The following is an 18,140-nucleotide window of genomic DNA, read 5'->3' as shown; positions in this document are numbered from 1 at the left end:
ATAGTTATGACAAATTAGAAGTCTAAAAATTTTCTGATGGTGTAAAGGCCCAGCTGTCACTGGGGAGACAGTGATCAGATTCCATTGCTGCATGGTCCTGTGGTGCCACAGAGAGCTCCATATGGTCACCCAAATGTTCCAGCTAAAGCCACTGAATATTTCAAGCCTGAATTGTACTCGTAAAGAAGAATTCTTTCTTCTTGTATGGATATATCATTATGTGTCTACCAATAGAATAAATCTTGTTAACTGGCTACAATTTTTAAATGGAAAAAATAATCCCCAAAGAACTTTGTAAATCTTCATGATAAACAAATAATGGTGATAATGGTACACTGCTGGGATCTCACATAATTTTTATAACAATTGTAATGCAACCTAGGAATAGTGGACTTTTTAATAAGGTATAATGAATAACTAAAGTCTGTGTGAATATTGACTTGTATGATAATAATTTTATAAACCACTGTTCTCTCATTGAACCAATCACCTCTGCTAAATTGCTAATGTAATTCTAAGTTTTAGAGCACTTGTATGCATGTCAAAGATGTCAGCTTAAATGTTACCCAATAGCAAATGACAAATGCAAAATTTATTGAGTCTTAAATGGCTATGCCCTTGGATATATTTTATATAATTAATTTGCTTAGAAAACACATCTGTCTCATAAAAGTAGCAACAGTTTTAAAGAGGTCAGCTCTATTTTAAAGTTAAAGGAAGGGCACAGTAATCTTGTTATATTTCAGTATTGAACCAAGAAAGGCATTAAAATTTGTAATTCTTATTTGTGTTTGATGATATAAATAATATGATTAAAATTTTTCAATGAAAAGTCTAAATATTGAAAATTTAGGCAATAAATCAAATATCTTTCATAAAATGTTTTATTTTTAGCAAAAGTATTGATAAACCTACGTGTTATTAATACATATCACAGTCTACTAAGTTGAATATCCATTTTTAATGAAATATCAATGCAAGTATTTAGGATATACTATTGGAAATACAAAATTTAATAATTTAAAAATATATTTTATTGATTTTTTTTACAGAGAGAAAGGGAAAGGGATAAAGAGTTAGAAACATTGATGGGAGAGAAACATCCTTCAGGTGCCTCCTGCACACCTCCTGTTGGGGATGTACCTGCAAACAAGGTACATGGTCTTGACCAGAATCGAACCTGGGACCTTTCAGTCCACAGGCTGATATTCTATCCACTGAACCAAACCGGTTAGGACTGTAAATACAAAATTTAAATATTAATGAGAGGCCTTCAAATGTTTAATATTTTTAATTAAAATCCTGTTGCTATTAAATCTTAATCATATATATATATATATATATATATACATATATATATATATACACACACACATATCCTACATAACTATTAACATTTCTTGTGGTGATTTAAGCTTATAAAAACAGAAAAGTCCTGGCCAGTGTGGCACAATTGGTTGGAGTGTCATCATGTGCACCAAAAGGTGGCATGTTTGATACCCTCTCAGGACACATACTCAGGTTGTGGTGCAATCCCCCAATCCCCATAAAGGCATGTAAAGGAGGTTTCTCTCTCTCTCTCTCTCTCTCTCTCTCTCTCTCTCTCTCTCTCTCTCTCTCTCTCTCTCCCCTTCATGTCTAAAAAATAATAAAATAAAAAGCAGATAAATATTGTAGTTTATTAATTATCTTAACCTTTATGTTTCTCTGATAGAAGCAAAATATGATTTTTTAAATACCCTTTAAATTTTATTCTGTTGGTGTGCAAAGAAAGGCACTGTGGAGAAAATACATTTTCAAACCCCGGTAATAAATAGCCAGGCACCTTTAACTTCACATTTCACCTTGAGGCACACTAAAAATGTTTAATTATTTGAGGATTAATGGAGGTAGTTCATAATTAAGCTGAAGTATGAACTGATGTCACCATCTCAGTATGATGATGTACATTTTTATGCCAAAACACCTGTTGTTTTAGAAGAAAGCAGCTGATATCATTATCTGCGCAGCCAGATAGCCCCGTTTCCTGCTGCTTAAAAAATTATCCTCAGGGTTACCTAAGTTGGCATAATTCAGCATTTATGTTTTCATACCAAAAAAGAACACAGAATGGGGAAAACAACTGCTTCAGCAATCAAAGGAAGGGAAACTGAGAGACATGCTGAGAAAAGTAAGGTGAGGGAGGAAGGGAAATAACTTCAACTTAGAGTATTTCTACTCACCTCTGTGATGGCCTTCTTACTTCTTCTAAGAGCACATGGAATTTTCAAAAGAATAGAACATTAAAATACCTAATTAATTTAATTAATGTGATTAAAATTTGACATTGTTGGAGAAAGTGGAGTGGAAAGGATAAAATTTTATATTTTAACCCAAAATATAACATTACCTCTACAATGTTTCCAAATACTAATACAAATGTCTCTATTTCTAAATATTATATATGCAGAATCAATGATCTATTCACAAGATTCAAGTGACCAAAATTCTCATTTTTTTCTAATAGATACTCTGCCTTTGAATGTTTTGTTATTGTTATTTTGTGTGTGTTTTTAGTTTTTTGGCTGGCTGGTTGGTCTTTGGTTATAATAAAGATAACGGCCTATGCAATATAAACACAAACTTCTTTTTAAAGTATTAATCAACATCTCAACTTCTCTTTCCCTGGCCTTATCCCCAAGCTTTCCAGCATGAGAAGATTCTACAGTGTCCCACACTGCCAAACCAATATTTGAAATATAATCTGGACTCTGTGTATTGTTCTTACACTCATTTGTAAAGTTGTTGCCTTTTCAGTGTTCCCATTTATCAAACCAGTTCTTCCCAACTTATTTCTCCAACCCCCCCAATGGAACTAGTGGCCCTAATTGATATTATTTATCTGCCATACTGTCTAATTTTCTACTATACTGTCTAATTTTTTCCTCAGGCTATCATCCATAACATCTAAAGACACTAATTATTATTTTCCTACAGATTATATCTATTGTTTATGAAGATGAATTTCATTCTTAAAAAATTTCACTTTGTAGGTTTTATGTTAAAATTCGAGATGGAAAAATTGAGGTCTATAGAGTTAAAGTAACTTGCCCATGGTCACACAGTTGGTAAATGCTAGAAATGCTACTCAACCTTGATCTTCAATATTCAAAGACCATGGTCATAATACATTATCTCTTTTCTAGTTCAACTTTTTCTCAAGTGCTCTTTCTATTCCTTTTGTGAACTGAACCTTCTCTATCTCTGAGGATCACAGTTCCTTACCAAACTTGCATTAGGATATATTCACTGCTTTCACTTGACATATCAGTTGGGGTAATTGCTTATAGTTGCATACTATCCCAGGAAATATAGTGGATTAAGAAAACTTTACTTCTTGAAGGAGAACCAAGATAGTGGGTATAAGTAAATGCTAGTACTTGCAGACTTCAAAAATCACATCAAAATTATAAGTAAAATACAGAACAACCATCTTTCAGAACTGCTAGAAATCTGACTGAATGGAATTCCTACAACTAGAGAAGTAAAAAAAGAAGTATGAGATTGGTAGCAAGGGCAGAAGCACGGAACGGGCTGGTCCATCACCCACATATGGTGTGTGTGTGTGTGTGTGTGTGTGTGTGTGTGTTTAATTGGCAGGGATATTTAGGCTGCAGAGACCTCCCATGAGAAGCAAGGGGTTTCAGCCCTACACCAGACCCCTAGTCCAGGATTCTTTGGTGGGGGTGGGACGAGATGTCCCCCTAACTTCATACTATAAAAAACAGTGGGAATTGTGGTTGAGTTACATGAAGGCTATTGTAGTCCCAGGAAGTTCCTCTTAAAGGGCCAGTACACAAACTTGCATGGTCCCACTCCCTCTGAATTCTAGTGCTGGGGAGGGTAATTGAAGGATCCAGGAATATATGAGGAGGAACTACATTGTATGGTATCAGGGCAGGAATTGAGGGACAGCTTTCTCTGAGATGGGGTACTTGTACAGATCATTTCTCTGTAGTGGGACTTCCCAGTCACAGAGCTGAGTGGCAGCCATATCTGAGTTTCCATCAGTTTGACTCACGCTGTTCACTCCCTCTTAGTGATATCATTAGACTATGCCCCATCCAATTTGAAGCCTCACCCAAACTGTTTGAAACAAGTTTTCCATATGAATAGCTTGTTCTAGCTTAGGCTTCAGACTTTCCTAAATTTCTCAAACAGGTAGAAGTTGGTGTCAGTGTGTCCCATACTTATCATAAAGAGGCCTAAGACTCAGCACTAGCACCAGTCTTCCTTGATTCACAGCTTTCTATCACCTGCATATTTCCAAGTCCAATAAAAGTATCAGTAATCTGAAGATCACTCTGTAGCTCCTCCAGGCTAACCCCAGGCAGGGGATATATTTGCACTTCTGGGAGACCCCAGAGCCAATGCACATGGTGGACAGCTTCAGACCACACCAGATTACAACTCTGCATATCTATAAGTGACACACTCAAGGGGGAGGCTCAGTGATGACCAAAGCCCCATTAAAGCAAGCCCTGCTTCATAAGAGTGTTGTTGTTTTTTTGCATAGCAGCTCTTCACGTGGGAGCTGGTCCTTACAAACAATTGGCCTGGAGGTCAATTCCTCCCAGTGATACCAGTAGCAACCAAGGCTCAACTACATAAAGACTGTGCACACATCACACAGGGGCATACCTGGAGTACTAAGCCCAGGTGACTGGGGAGGCTGAGTGACTGGGTTCTACACAATACCTACTATCCAATGCCACTTTGTCAATTCTGAGAGACATAGCAGGCATAACTAATACATAGAAACACACAAAGGGAAGCAGTGAAAAAAATGTGGAAACCAAGAAACATGTCACAAATAAAAGAACAGAAGAAATCCCAGAAAATAACGAAATGAAATGGGAGTAGGCAAACTACTGCATACATAGCTCAAAATAATGGTTACAAAGTTACTCAAGGATCTAAATGGGAGCTTCAAATGGATTTAATGAGAGCTTCAATAGCCTTAGTAAGACTTTCAATTATCTTAGTGAGAATTTCAAAGATATGAAAAACGACAGTCAGAAATTAAGAATACAATAACTGAAATAAAGAATAATGTACAGTGGTTCAACAGTAGAGAATTCCAAGAATCAAATAAATGAGTTGGAATAGGAGGAAGCAAAATAAAACAACTAATCAAGAGAGAAAAAGAAAGAAATAATCCAGAAATATGAGGATAGTGTAAGGAGCGTCTGGGACAACTGCAAGGGTACAAACACTCACATTATGGGAAAGTCAGAAAGAGAAGAGAAAGCAAGATATTGAAAACCTATTTCAAGAAATAATGACAGAAAACTTCCCCTTAATTGTGAAAGAAATAGACTTACAAGTTTGGGAAGTGCTGAGAATGCCAAATAAGAGTAATCCAAAGAGGCCTACACGAGGACACATCCTAATTAAAATGACAAGGAGTAAAGACAAAGAGGAAATTTTAAAAGCAACTAGAGAAAAGCAGTTAGTTACCTACCAAGGAGTACTCAATGACTATCAGCTGGTTTCTCAACAGAAACTTTGCAGGCCAGATGGAGTAGCAAGAAATATTCAAAATGATGAATACAAAGACCTATAACAAAGATTACTCTACCCAGAAAAGCTTTCATTTAGAATTGAAGGTCAGATAAAAAGCTTCACAGACAAGAAAAGCTAAAGGAATTAATCAGACACAAAAAACAGTATTATATGAAATGTTAAAGAGTATATTTAAAGAGGAAGGAGGAGAAAAAAGGTGAGGAAGAGGAGGAAGAGGAAGAGAGGAGAAGAAATATGAACAATAGAATGGTAATAAATACATATATATCAATAATTGAATCTAAAAATTAAAGTGAAGAAGGAATCTAATGAATACAATGAACTGATGAATAAAATAGAACCAGAAGCACGCAATTATGAATTTTAGAGGAAAGGGGGGGAGTGGAAAGAGAGAAACCAAAAATCTTATATGCATTTACAAATTACCCATGGACACAGACAATAAGGTGGTAAAGGCCTGGCAGGGAGGCGATAGGAACCCTGTGGAGGTGAGTATGGGTGGGAGGAAGGAAAACATTATAATACTCTTAGCAATAAAGATTAAAGAAAAAATAAAAGTTTACTTCTCACTCATGTCACAATTGAATCCTTAATTGTGAAAGGAGTTTTGGAAAGTTTAGGGTGAGAGCACTTTTCCAAGTGATAATTCAGAGATATTGTCTCTTTTCATCCAATGGTGCAACTTGTTTAATAATGAAGAATATTACCTGCAGCATTGTAAGCAGTGGCAAAATACTGAAAACAACCTAAATGTCCACCATTTATTGTAAAAGTAAAATCCTATCTAATAAAAGGGTAATATGCAAATTAACCATCACTCTGCCTTTCCCAGATTTGTGTTACCACCATTACCTAAAATTGTACCTTGTACCCTTGGTGACCAAGTCGGCAGAGGAGGGAAGTTAGGGGACCCAGGCCTGCATGGGAGAGCAGTTGGGGGAGACCAGGCCTGCAGGGAAGGCTAATGAGGGGCAAACAGGCTGGCAGAGGAGCAGTTAGGCATAAATCGGGCTGGCAGGGGAGTGGTTAGGGGATGATCAGCCTGGTAGGCAGATACAATTAGGGGCAATCATGAAGGCAGGCAGGCGAGCAGTTGGAAGCCAGCAGTCCTGAATTGTGAGAGGGATCCCAGATTGGAGAGGGTGCAGACTGGGCTGAGGAACACCCACTATGTACGAATTTTGTGCACTGATCATCTAGTATAATATAATATAGCACTATATATGAAAAAATGATGCAGCTTTTAATGCAATGATAAAGAAAAATGTTCTGATATAATGTGAAATAAAAATAAAAGAAGGTACAAAGGAGTGTGCATTATAAATCAGTGTGTGTGTGTGTGTGTGTGTGTGTGTGTGTGTGTGTGTTTATTCTCTAGAAGAAAATTCAAGTAACTGAGGACAATGTACAACACTACTGGAGGAGGAATAGATAAGTTGGAAATTTGGGAGAAAGGTTTTGCTATATTTTTTAACCACATATCTATTTGACCTAATTGAAATATATATCACATGTATATACTATTTATTTTATAAACACAAAAGTATAACTAATACAAATAATATTTTAAAGTAACCCCCCCAAAAAAATCAGTAAAGACAATGAGCCTACAGAGCAGAACTTGTACTTTTACACAGAATATTGTCCTCACTATAAGAATAATAGCTTTTACCAAAGTTATAAGAAAATGTTCTGTGTTATAGTATTATAGAGTGGACTTACTCAGTTTCCAATTAGAAAAACAAATAAATCTGAATATTTAAAATAAAAGGAAATTAATACTGATAAATGATTTTATACTTGAGGAAAGAACCTGAGAAATCAAACAAGTGACAGCAAGTTATCCTGGGGATTAACAACAGCTGGAAGCCACTGCCTCCTGAGTTGGAAGGGAAAAAAAGGTAGATGTGTCACTACTGTTCAGCAGCAAGTATCATGAGATAGAGATGCAACTGTTATCATAATGGTTGGTAAACTGTGGCTTGTGAGCCGCATTCAGCTCTTTGGCCTCTTTAGTGTGGCTCTTCCACAAAATACAATGGCCTGGGCGAGTCTATTTTGAAGAAGTGGCGTTAGAAGAAGTTTAAGTGTTAAAAATTTGGCTCTCAAAAGAAATTTTAATTATTGTACTGTTTATATTTGGCTATGTTGACTAACGAGTTTGCTGACCACTGTCATAGACAGTGAATTGGTGCACTGGGGATTCTCCCTCATTGGCCAAGATGGTGCTGGGGAATATTCTTACAATGAGCATGCAAAAGCTAAAAAATATAAATAGATTAGACCCCAGAAGGTGGAAAGCTAGAAAGATGAGTGTACAGAACCTAAGCACACCAAAAGTAAGCAAGGTAATTGGATAGAAAATAAGACCTCCACTTTCTGTTCCTATAAGAATCAATGGTTTGAGCAGAAAGGGGAGATAGTCTTTGAGTCAGGAATCCACCATTTTTCCAGGTTTCATGACATCTTAATAAAACCTCTTTCCTTTTATGCCAACACTGCCTCACAAGTTTGGCTTTCTTTGTATCAGGCAGCTAAATATGTATATTTTATTACCGTTTTGGGGATACCCATATGGAACAGTGTAGAGCTCAGTAGGTCTTGGAGTGCCTGGACTGGGGTCCCAGCTGCCTATGGCAGATCCATCCTGAAAGTGGGACTATAAGAACTTCCCAGAAGTTGCAAATAACTTTTCTTAGGAAATTTTTCTGTAATCCTTTCAAGACTTCACCAGCCTGAAATACTTGGCTGGTGAAAAGAAATGGGTCTCTGTGGTGCAGACAGACTCCAAAACAGGATAAGCCAAACCGGTGTGCACAATAGGGGCCCTCTATCCTTGCTTCTTGATCTTTGTGCCACTTGGTCTCTGTGCCATTTTTGTCTGGTTAAGACCATTTATAGTACTGGTTAGCAGGCTATCCTTCCTGCTTGTGTTACATGCTACTTGGGCTTCGTGCTATTTGAACTTCATGCCACTTGAGTTTCATGCCAATTTGATCTGGTCAGGACTGCATTCAGCTGGCATTCCTGAAACACCAGAACTTGCTTGTGATCACTTATTTGGATTAATGGAATTATGGATCTCAGTTGTTATTTTTTTAATCTTTGTTTGTCTGAGGATATGTTTTTTACTGTATTTTTTTTTTTTTTAGAGAGAGAGGGAGAAAGAGAGAAGCATCAACATGAGAGAAACATATATTATTGCTTCCTGTACTTGCCCTACAATTTTGGAATGTACTCTGACCAGAAATCAAATATGCCACCCCTCCGTGTATGGTATGATGCACCAATCAACTGAGCCACACTGGCCAGGGTGGGTCTAGGTTTTGTTAATCTGTTCCCTCACTGTCTGGAGACTTTCTATGGTTATGGTTTTGGGTTTGTACTTTTGTGCCATTGGGGGTTGTTCTGTTTTGATTCCTGAAATTAGCTCACTGGTCCAAATTTTAGAAGTTTGGTCCATATATAATTATGATCCAACAACTATAAAGAAGGATTTGGTTTCCTATTGTAACATTGCTTTGTTGGCCTATGTATACTTTAGACTTGGTTGGGGAAGTGGCCCCTAAACAGTTTTCCAAATTACTGCACCATCATACAGTTGGAATTGTTTTAACAACAGTCAGGGAAATGGGACAAAATCTCTATGCCCAGACATTTGTTTCTTTACAAATAAGGATTTGGCAAGGAAAGGAAACAAACTAATGATTCAGAGAAGGAAATTGGCTTTCCAAACCCTCCATGAAAGCAAGACACAGGAATAAAAGGAAAATGAGAAGCTGAATCATTTTAATGCCCTGAATCCAGGGAACTCAGGATTATCCATAGGAAGATTACCTCTGCAACTACTTCCACTGCTAGATAAACCTGAAATAGGACCCAGAGGAGCAATAGCTCCACACATGTATGATGAAAGAACAGTCACTCTCTCAAAGACCCAGCAGAGTAATAGACTTCAACACTGAGCCACACTGGCCAGTGTGGGTTTTGTTAATATGTCCCCACACTGTTTAAAGTCTTTCTATGGTTATGGTTTTTGGTTTGTACTTTTATGCCATTGGGGGTTGGCAGAACTGGAGTGAGAGGGTGAGTGTGTGAGTGTGTGAGTGTGTGTGTGTGTGTGTGTGTGTGTGTGTCTGTGTGTGAGCCAGATATCATGCACGAGTTCTGGAAAGGTGAGTGGTTAGGCTCTCCTGGCCCAGGAGCCACTACTACTTCCACAACCACTCCCCAGGTGCAGCTCCAGCTTGGAAATCATGTCCTATTTGGGAGGAGGCTTCAGGGATCAGCAGCAGCAAGGCATCCAACCTTGGCACCACCTGGACTTGCTACAGCCAAGGCCCAAACTCACACCCATCCCAACCAGAACCCTGAGCACCTGACACGAACATAAGTGGAACCCTGTGTGCCTGCAGTGGACACCATCTGGACCCTCATGACTGCACTGACCCAACAGGACTCTTGTTTCTACTTTGGACTTACCACCACTACCACTACTGTGAGGACACCCCCACTGTGCTGCCACTACCACCCTCATGCTCAGCTGCTCTGCTCCACCACCAAGGCTTGGGGGAAGGAACTGTGCTAAAGGCCAGGAAGGTGGGTGTACTCTCTCCTACTCTGGACTAACTATAACTGAGAAATAGAGGAGACTGAAGATGTTGCAGTTCTGTAGGTGAGACAGAAGTGCCTGGGACAGAGAGGTGCTGCAGAGGGCACAGGCTGTGGAGACTTTTGAATGGGTACAGATGTGGAAGGCTGGGGCTGAAGTACATAGATAGAGTAGCACTATCATCCCACCATCATGTAGCCTAGAAAGCACCTACTTATTAGTGGAAAGGGTCTCACAGAAAAGATCAGGAAACACCCAGCATTGAATCTGGGGAATTCTTTATTTCTTGTAGGAACACATGCTGGTGAGCAGAAAGAGGACTGGTAAGTAGGAATAGGAAGAAGGATCAGGCCTGCCCACGTGAATTTCAGGGAAGTACCCTCTTTCCCTCTGGCAAAACAGCTGTATCTTACCTAACCTGCAGACACCTAAGGCAATGGGGGACAGCATGGGCTGAAAATATGTGCCCATTCAGGTGCAACAAGGAGGTGCTAACAAGCCAGGCAGAGCTGAGGCATTGGAAGAAGAGTCCCAAATAAGAGGAACCCAACGAGACCCAAACCAAGACACATCATAATTAAAATGGCAAATGTTAAAGACAAAGAAATAAATTTAAAGGCAGCAAGAGAGATACAGAAAATTATCTACAAAAGAGTTTCCATTTCCATGACTTCTCAATAAAAATAATTCAGGCCAGAAAGGAGAGGCATGAAGTATTCAAAGTAATGAAAAGCAAAGAGCTGAATCCAGACTATTGTATCTAGCAAAGATATTATTTAAAATGGAAGTGAAATAAAAATCTTTCCAGACCAAAAAAAAAAAAAAAGTTAAAGAAGTACATTACCACCTAAAAAGCAATGCAAGAAACATTAAAGAGACTGATTTAAGAAGAAGAAAAGGAGAGAGAGAGGATCACAGTCATAAAGTAAATAAAAATGTCAATAAATAAATACCTATTAATAATAACCTCAAAGATAAATGGATTAAATTCTCCAAACAAAAGATATAGGGTGACTGAATGGATAAGAAAATGTGATCCAAATATATTTAGTCTACAAGAGACCCATCTTAGAACAAAAGGTACACACAGAATGAAAGTAAAAGAACGGAAAAAAATATTCCAGGCAAATGGAAAGGGGAAAGAGAGCTCAGATAGCAACACTCATATCAGACAAAATAGACTTAGAAATAAAGGCCATATCAAGAAAAAAGGAAGAACACTAAATATTACTAAAGAGAATTATTCAGCAATATAACAATTCTAAACATATATGCAACTAATATAAAAGCACCTAAATATATATATATATATATATATATATATATATATATATATATATATATCTTAAAATTCGTTAAGGGAGAGGTTGATGGAAGTAATAGTAGGGGACTTTAACAGCCCACTGACATCACTGGATAGATCTTCCAGAAAAAATAAATAAGTAAATAAATAAATAAATAAATAGGCAAACAAATGGAAGCTAAATGACACAGATATTAGATAGATCTATCTGATATTTACACAACATTTCACACAAAGCAACAAAATAAAAATTATTCTCAAGTGCACATGGAACATTTTCAAAGATAGACCACAAGTTAGAACACAAAACAAATTTATACAAATTAAAGAAGATACATATCATACCAAGCATCTTCTCTGATCACAACAGCATGAAGTTAGAAATTAACTATAAGAAAAACACAAAAATGGATACTAAATAGCATGCTATTAAACAATGTATTGCCAATGAGATCAAGGAAGAAATGAAAACCTTTCTGGCAATAAATGAAAATGAACACAGAACCACTCAAAAGCGATGGGACAGAGTACAAGCAGTCCTGAGAGGGAAGTTCATTGCATTACAGACCTACTTCAAGAAAGAAGAAAATATACTAATGAATTATCTAACTCAAGAAATAAACAAATTGGGAAGGGAACAACAAGAAAAGCCCAAGGAAGTACAAAGAAGAAGATAATAAAGGTTAGATTGGCAATAAATGACATAGAGACAAAAAATAAAAAAAAAAGTACACCCACAAAACAAGCAGACAGACAAACAAACAAACAAAAGACAGCACAAAAGGTCAATGAATCTAAGAGCTGGTTCTTTAAAAAAAATAAATAACTTTTCTTTCCGTCTAGCCGCAGCCATCAGGTAGGTCAAGATGGGCGCTTACAAGTAAATCCAGGAGCTATGGAGGAAGAAGCAGTCGGATGTAATGCGCTTCCTTCTCAGGGTGCACTGCTGGCAGTACAGCCAGCTCTCTCCACAGCCCCCTCCCCCCCAGCCCGCCCCACCTGGCCCGACAAAGTGAGCAGGCTGGGTTACAAGGCCAAGTAAGGTTACGTCATATATCGGATTCCTGTGAGCCTTGGTGGCCGCAAACGCCCAGTTCCTAAGGGTGCGACTTATGACAAGCCTATCCATCACAGTGTTAACCAGCTGAAGTCTGCTCGAAGTCTTCAGTCTGTTGCCGAAGAGAGAGCTGGAAGCCACTGTGGGGGTCTGAGAGTCCTGAATTCTTACTGGGTTGGTGAAGATTCCACTTACAAATTCTTTGAGGTTATCCTCATTGATCCATTTCATAAAGCTATCAGAAGAAATCCTGACACCCAATGGATCAGCAAACCAGTCCACAAGCACAGGGAGATGCGAGGGCTGACATCTGCAGGCCACAAGAGCTGTGGCCTTGGGAAGGGCCACAAGTTCCATCACACTATTGGTGGTTCTCCCTGCACAGCTTGGAGAAGGTGCAATACTCTCCAGCTCCACCGTTACCGCTAATATAAGTAATGTTTGTAAAATTCTTACCTAATAAACAATTTAGGACAAAAAAATAGAATTAAATAAATAAATAAATAAATAAGATTGATGTACCCTTAGCCAGACTCATCAAGAAACAGAGAGTTCCCAAATAAATAAAATCATAAATGTAGGAGACAATATGACAATGGATACCACAGAAATACAAAAGATTGATAAAGAAGTAAAACTGTCCTTATTCGCACATGAAATGATAGTGTTTATAGAAAATCCCAGAGAAAGATAAATATCACATGTTCTCACTCATTTATGGAAAATAAAGAACATTATAACCTGATGAACAAAAAGATAGGTACAGAGGCAATAAAGCATCAAACATACTGTCAAATTACAGCATGAAGGCTGGGGAGTGTTGGGTAGAGGGGGAGAAAGATCAACCAAAGGACTTGCATGCATGCATATAAGCACAACCAATGGACACAAGACACTGGTGAGGAGGGGGCAGGGGATGAGGGCATGTGACAGGGGGTAGGGGAGTCTAGGGGAAAGTAAATAGGGAAATGGAGATATATGTACTACTATATGAAATACTTCAAACAATAAAATAAAATTTTAAAAAAGATAGATATAGAGATAATAAAGCATCAAACAGAATGCAAATTACAGTGGGAAGGTAAGGGAGAGGTGGGGGAGATAAGAGATCAACCGATGGACTTGTATGCATGCATATAAGCATAACCAATGGACACAAAACTCTGGGTGGTGAGGGCATGTATTGGAGTGAAGTGGAAGGGCAATAGTAAGATTTGTACACATATAATACCTTAATAAAAAATGGAGAAAAAAGAAAATACAAAAAATAAAAATAAAACTGTGGTACATTTACAATGGAATGCTCTGCTGCTATAAAAAAGAAAGAACTATTAAAATTTGCAACAGCATGGATGGACCTGGAGAGTATTATGTTAAGTGAAATAAGCCAATTGGAGAAAGATAAATATCACACAATCTCTCTCATTTGTGTAATATAATGCAGTGTTTTTCAACCTTTTTTGGGCAAAGGCACACTTGTTTCATGAAAAAAATCACGAGGCACACCACCATTAGAAAATGTTAAAAAATTTAACTCTGTGCCTATATTGACTATATATAAAGTAATTCTCTTGAATAGGAATCAAATAAACACAAAGAAAGTATTTTATAATTACTTTATTATGAAATATTAAGTAAACAAAATAGTGAAAAATTATAAAATTCTTGTCTTGTCTGCACCTACGGCACACCAGGCAACATCTCGTGCCGCGGAACAGTGGTTGAAAAACGCTGATATAATGTACATCATAAACTGATGAACAAAAAAAATCCAGACTCAGAAAAACATCAATCAGATTGACAAACTTCAGAGTGAAGCCATCGGGGAGAGGTAAGAGATCAACCAAAGGACTTGTATGCATGCATATAAGCATAATCAATGGACATAGACACTATGATGGTGAGAGCATGTGCTGGGAGGTGAGAGTGGCCATGGAGATGTCAGTGGGGAATAAAGGAGACATGTGTAATATTATATGTACTACTTCAGACAATGAAGAATTAAAAAAAGAACTAGGGAATTAGAAAATGAAAAATAGATGAATGAAGGAAGAGAAAAAAGAAGAAGTTAAAGTAAAAATAAAAGTATAATAGGAAAAGAAAAACATGAAAAAATAAGTAAAGACTAGAGGAAAATAGGATTAAAAAAGAAAGGGGAAAATAAGAGATATGAAAAAAGAGAAGAAAAATGAAATAAAAAAATGGGGGAGGGGGATTTGCCTCAACAGATTTTTGTGCCTGTTGCAATCACTCTTTAGATATACTGTTTGTGAAGCTTGTTAGATACTGCTCCAATTTTTCTGAAGCTGACAACTTGATGTGCTGATCCCAGGCCTCCTAGGAGGTTCTCTGGTGCAAGTCAATGTCAGATGCCTTTCCCACCTGTTCCTCAGCAACCTGTTCAAAGTTTGCTAGGCATTGTGGAGCTCTTAGTAGTCCAGGTTGCGCAGCCTCTGGAGCCCAGAAGTTGGGTCTGACTTGACTCTTTCACTTAGAATGTCCCACTCTGAGATGTTCTTTTCACACCGCCCACCCACCCCCTGCCGCAGAATTAAACTCAGAGTGGGTAACTGGAACTTGGTGATGGTGATTAAAATAGTCTCCTTTTAGGGATTATGACTGTAAACTATAGCATGGGGGCAGTCACTTTCTTTCTTTCTTTGGGCTACATAGGCTGACTTGCTGGTGAGCCTGGAGCATCCCTGTAATGGAGCCCTAGAGCCAGCATACACATATCTGACTCTTGGACAAAAGCCTTCCAAAGAGACACAATCACAAAAAAACAAAAACAAAAAAAAACAAAAAAAAAAAACAAAAGAAAACAACGCTCTGCATGCCTCCCTGGCACCTCTACTTGGCTCTCCAATCTGTCTACAAGGTCAGCCATGTCAGGGCAGGGCTGAAACTCGCCGCTACAAACAGATTCCATACTTGTCAAATGCCCAGTTCCCACACACTGTCAAACCAAGCAGGCTGGACACAAATTTCCAGCCACTGGGAATTTTTCCAGGCCACCACACCTGCACAAGGGTTCTCACCCTCTCTATGTTTCCTCCTGTTTTGCTCTGTGCTCCTGTTTATAACATTTCAGATCAGAAACACTTCAAGTGTTCCTTCAAGTTGATTGTTCTGTGCTTTAGCTGAAAGTCCAGTCCAGAGGTGGGTATGAACAGATGGAGCTTCTGGCTACTCCACAGCCATCTTAAAATGCCACCAAATTTTGACGGCTTAATGAAATGAAAAATAGAGGAACTATAGATCACGTTCATAAATCTAATCTTTAGGACTAAGTGGAACAGACTTCTATGGGTACCATAAAATTCATGGAAAAGTACTCAAATGTAATAAAATCTGCTACATTTTCCTATAATCAATATGGACACCATATAAAGTAAAATTGTCATTGAACATTTTTTTCTTTGTTTTCAATATTTCTGAAAGCTAAATAAGAGCATTTTGTCTGGTATGACATTGATTTTTCCCATAGCAAATTAAACCCTTAATAAATCTGGATGCATGATTAGATACTATTTTTTCCCTACACATAAGCTACAAATGATTAAATTATCTTTGTGAATATGAGATTATACATGCAAAATAAACAACTGTAAATGTTTATAGAATTACCTGTAATCTGTAAATGAAGTACATGGTGTTCATGAACTATAATTATTTGCTCTCACAGTGTGATATTTTTTTGTGGGATAAATTTGATGACTCCTTTTAGAGAAACATTTTTGAATTGCTCCTAAACAAACTTGCCAGATTTTATGGAAACATGGCAAAATATATTTTTCTGTTCTTCTTTAAAATAATTTAAGGTTTTGAAATCTGTTTGTTGTCACTATAACATTGAGAAACTTGATTTTAAGAATAAGTAAGATAAGTTTTATTCAATTGTAAAAATTATGCTAACCTAGAAGTCATTATGTGTTTTTTATTTTTATTATTATTTTTAATTTATTAATTAAGCTATTATCAATACATGTGTCCTTATTCCCCATTACCCTCCCATCATCCCCCCCCCAATTCATGCCCTTACTCCCCTGTTGTCTGTGTCCATTGGTTAGACTTATATGCATGCATACAAGTACTTTGGTTGATCTCTCTCCTTTACCCCCATCCTCCACTAACTTGCCTTAAGTTTAAAGTCTTGATCGATGTTTCTCTGTCTCTGGATCTGTTTTTGTTCATAAGTTTATGTTGTTCGTTATTTTCCATAAATGAGATCATGTAATATTTATCTTTCACTTCCTGGCTTATTTAACTTAGCATAATGCTCTCCCACTCCATGCATGTTGTTGCAAATGGTAAGAACTCCTTTTTTACCCGAGCATAGTATTCCATTGTATATAAATGTATCACAGTTTTTTAATCCACTCATCTTCTGATGGGCACTTAGGCTGTTTCCAAAATGAGATATGGTGGATTGTGCTGCTATGAACATAGGGGTGGCATATATCCTTTTTGATTCATGTTTCTAGTTTTCGGGATATATTCCTAGAAATGGGATCACTGGGTCAAATGGGAGTTCCATTTTTAGATTTTAAGGAAACTCCACAGTGGCTGCACCAGTTTGCATTCCAACCAGCAATGCACAAAAGTTCCTTTTTCTTCCAATCCTCACCAGCACTTGTCATTTGTTGATTTGTGGATGATAGCCAGTCTGTCAGGTGTGAGATGGTACCACATTATTGTTTTGATGTGCATTTCTCAGATGATTAGTAAATTAGAGCATGTTTTCATATGTCTCTTGGCCTTCCTTACATCTTCTTTCAAAAAGTATCTATTTAGATCCATTACCCATTTTTTTATTTGGTTCTTTATCTTCCTTTTGTTAAGTTGAGTGAGGTTTTGTAAATGTTGGAGATTAAACCCTTATCGGTGATATCATTCACAAATATGTTCTCCCAAGGAGTGGACTTTCAAGTTGTTTTGTTGATGGTTTCCTTTGCTATAAAAAAGGCCTTATTTTATGTAGTCCCATTTGTTTATTTTCTCTTTAGCTTCCATGGCCCTAGGGGCAGTATCAGTGAAGAAATTCCTTCAGCATGTGTCTGAGTTTTCACTGCCTCTGGATTCCTATAGTATTTTTTATGGTTTCTTGTCTTATGTTTAAGTTCTTGATTCATTTTGAGTTTATTTTAGTGTATGGTGTAAGTTAGTGGTCTAGTTTCATTTTTTTTTCCATGTATCTGTCCAGTTTTCCCAACACCATTTATTGAAGAGACTGTCTTGACTCCATTGTATGTTCATGCCTCCTTTGTCAAATATTAATTGAGCATAGTGGTTTGGGTCTATTTCTGGGTTCTCTATTCTATTCCATTGATCTATATGTCTGTTCTTGTGCCAGTACCAGACTGTTTTGAGAACAGTGTCTTTGTAATATAGCTTGATATCTGGTATTGAGATCCCACCTAATTTGTTCTTCTTTCTCGGGATTGCTGCAGCTATTCAGGGTCTTTTTTTTTATTCCAGATGAATTTTTAGAAAGTTTGTCCTAGATCTGTGAAATATGCCATTGTTATTTTAATGGGGAGTGCAGTGAATTTATAGATTGCTTTGGGTAGTATGGACATTTTGATAACATTGATTCTACCAAT

At 37.5% G+C, this 18,140-nt stretch overlaps 1 pseudogene; it reads left to right on the top strand.

The window, feature by feature from the left end:
• The first annotated feature begins 12,346 nt into the window (after positions 1–12,346).
• On the top strand, positions 12,347–13,019 carry LOC118724362 (annotated as a pseudogene).
• The last annotated feature ends 5,121 nt before the right edge of the window (positions 13,020–18,140 follow it).

Source organism: Pipistrellus kuhlii, unplaced genomic scaffold (assembly GCF_014108245.1).
Source record: "Pipistrellus kuhlii isolate mPipKuh1 unplaced genomic scaffold, mPipKuh1.p scaffold_m20_p_2, whole genome shotgun sequence".
Lineage (NCBI taxonomy): Eukaryota > Metazoa > Chordata > Mammalia > Chiroptera > Vespertilionidae > Pipistrellus > Pipistrellus kuhlii.
Note: the sequence above shows the minus strand (reverse complement) of the source record. Positions and strands in the feature narration are given on the sequence as shown.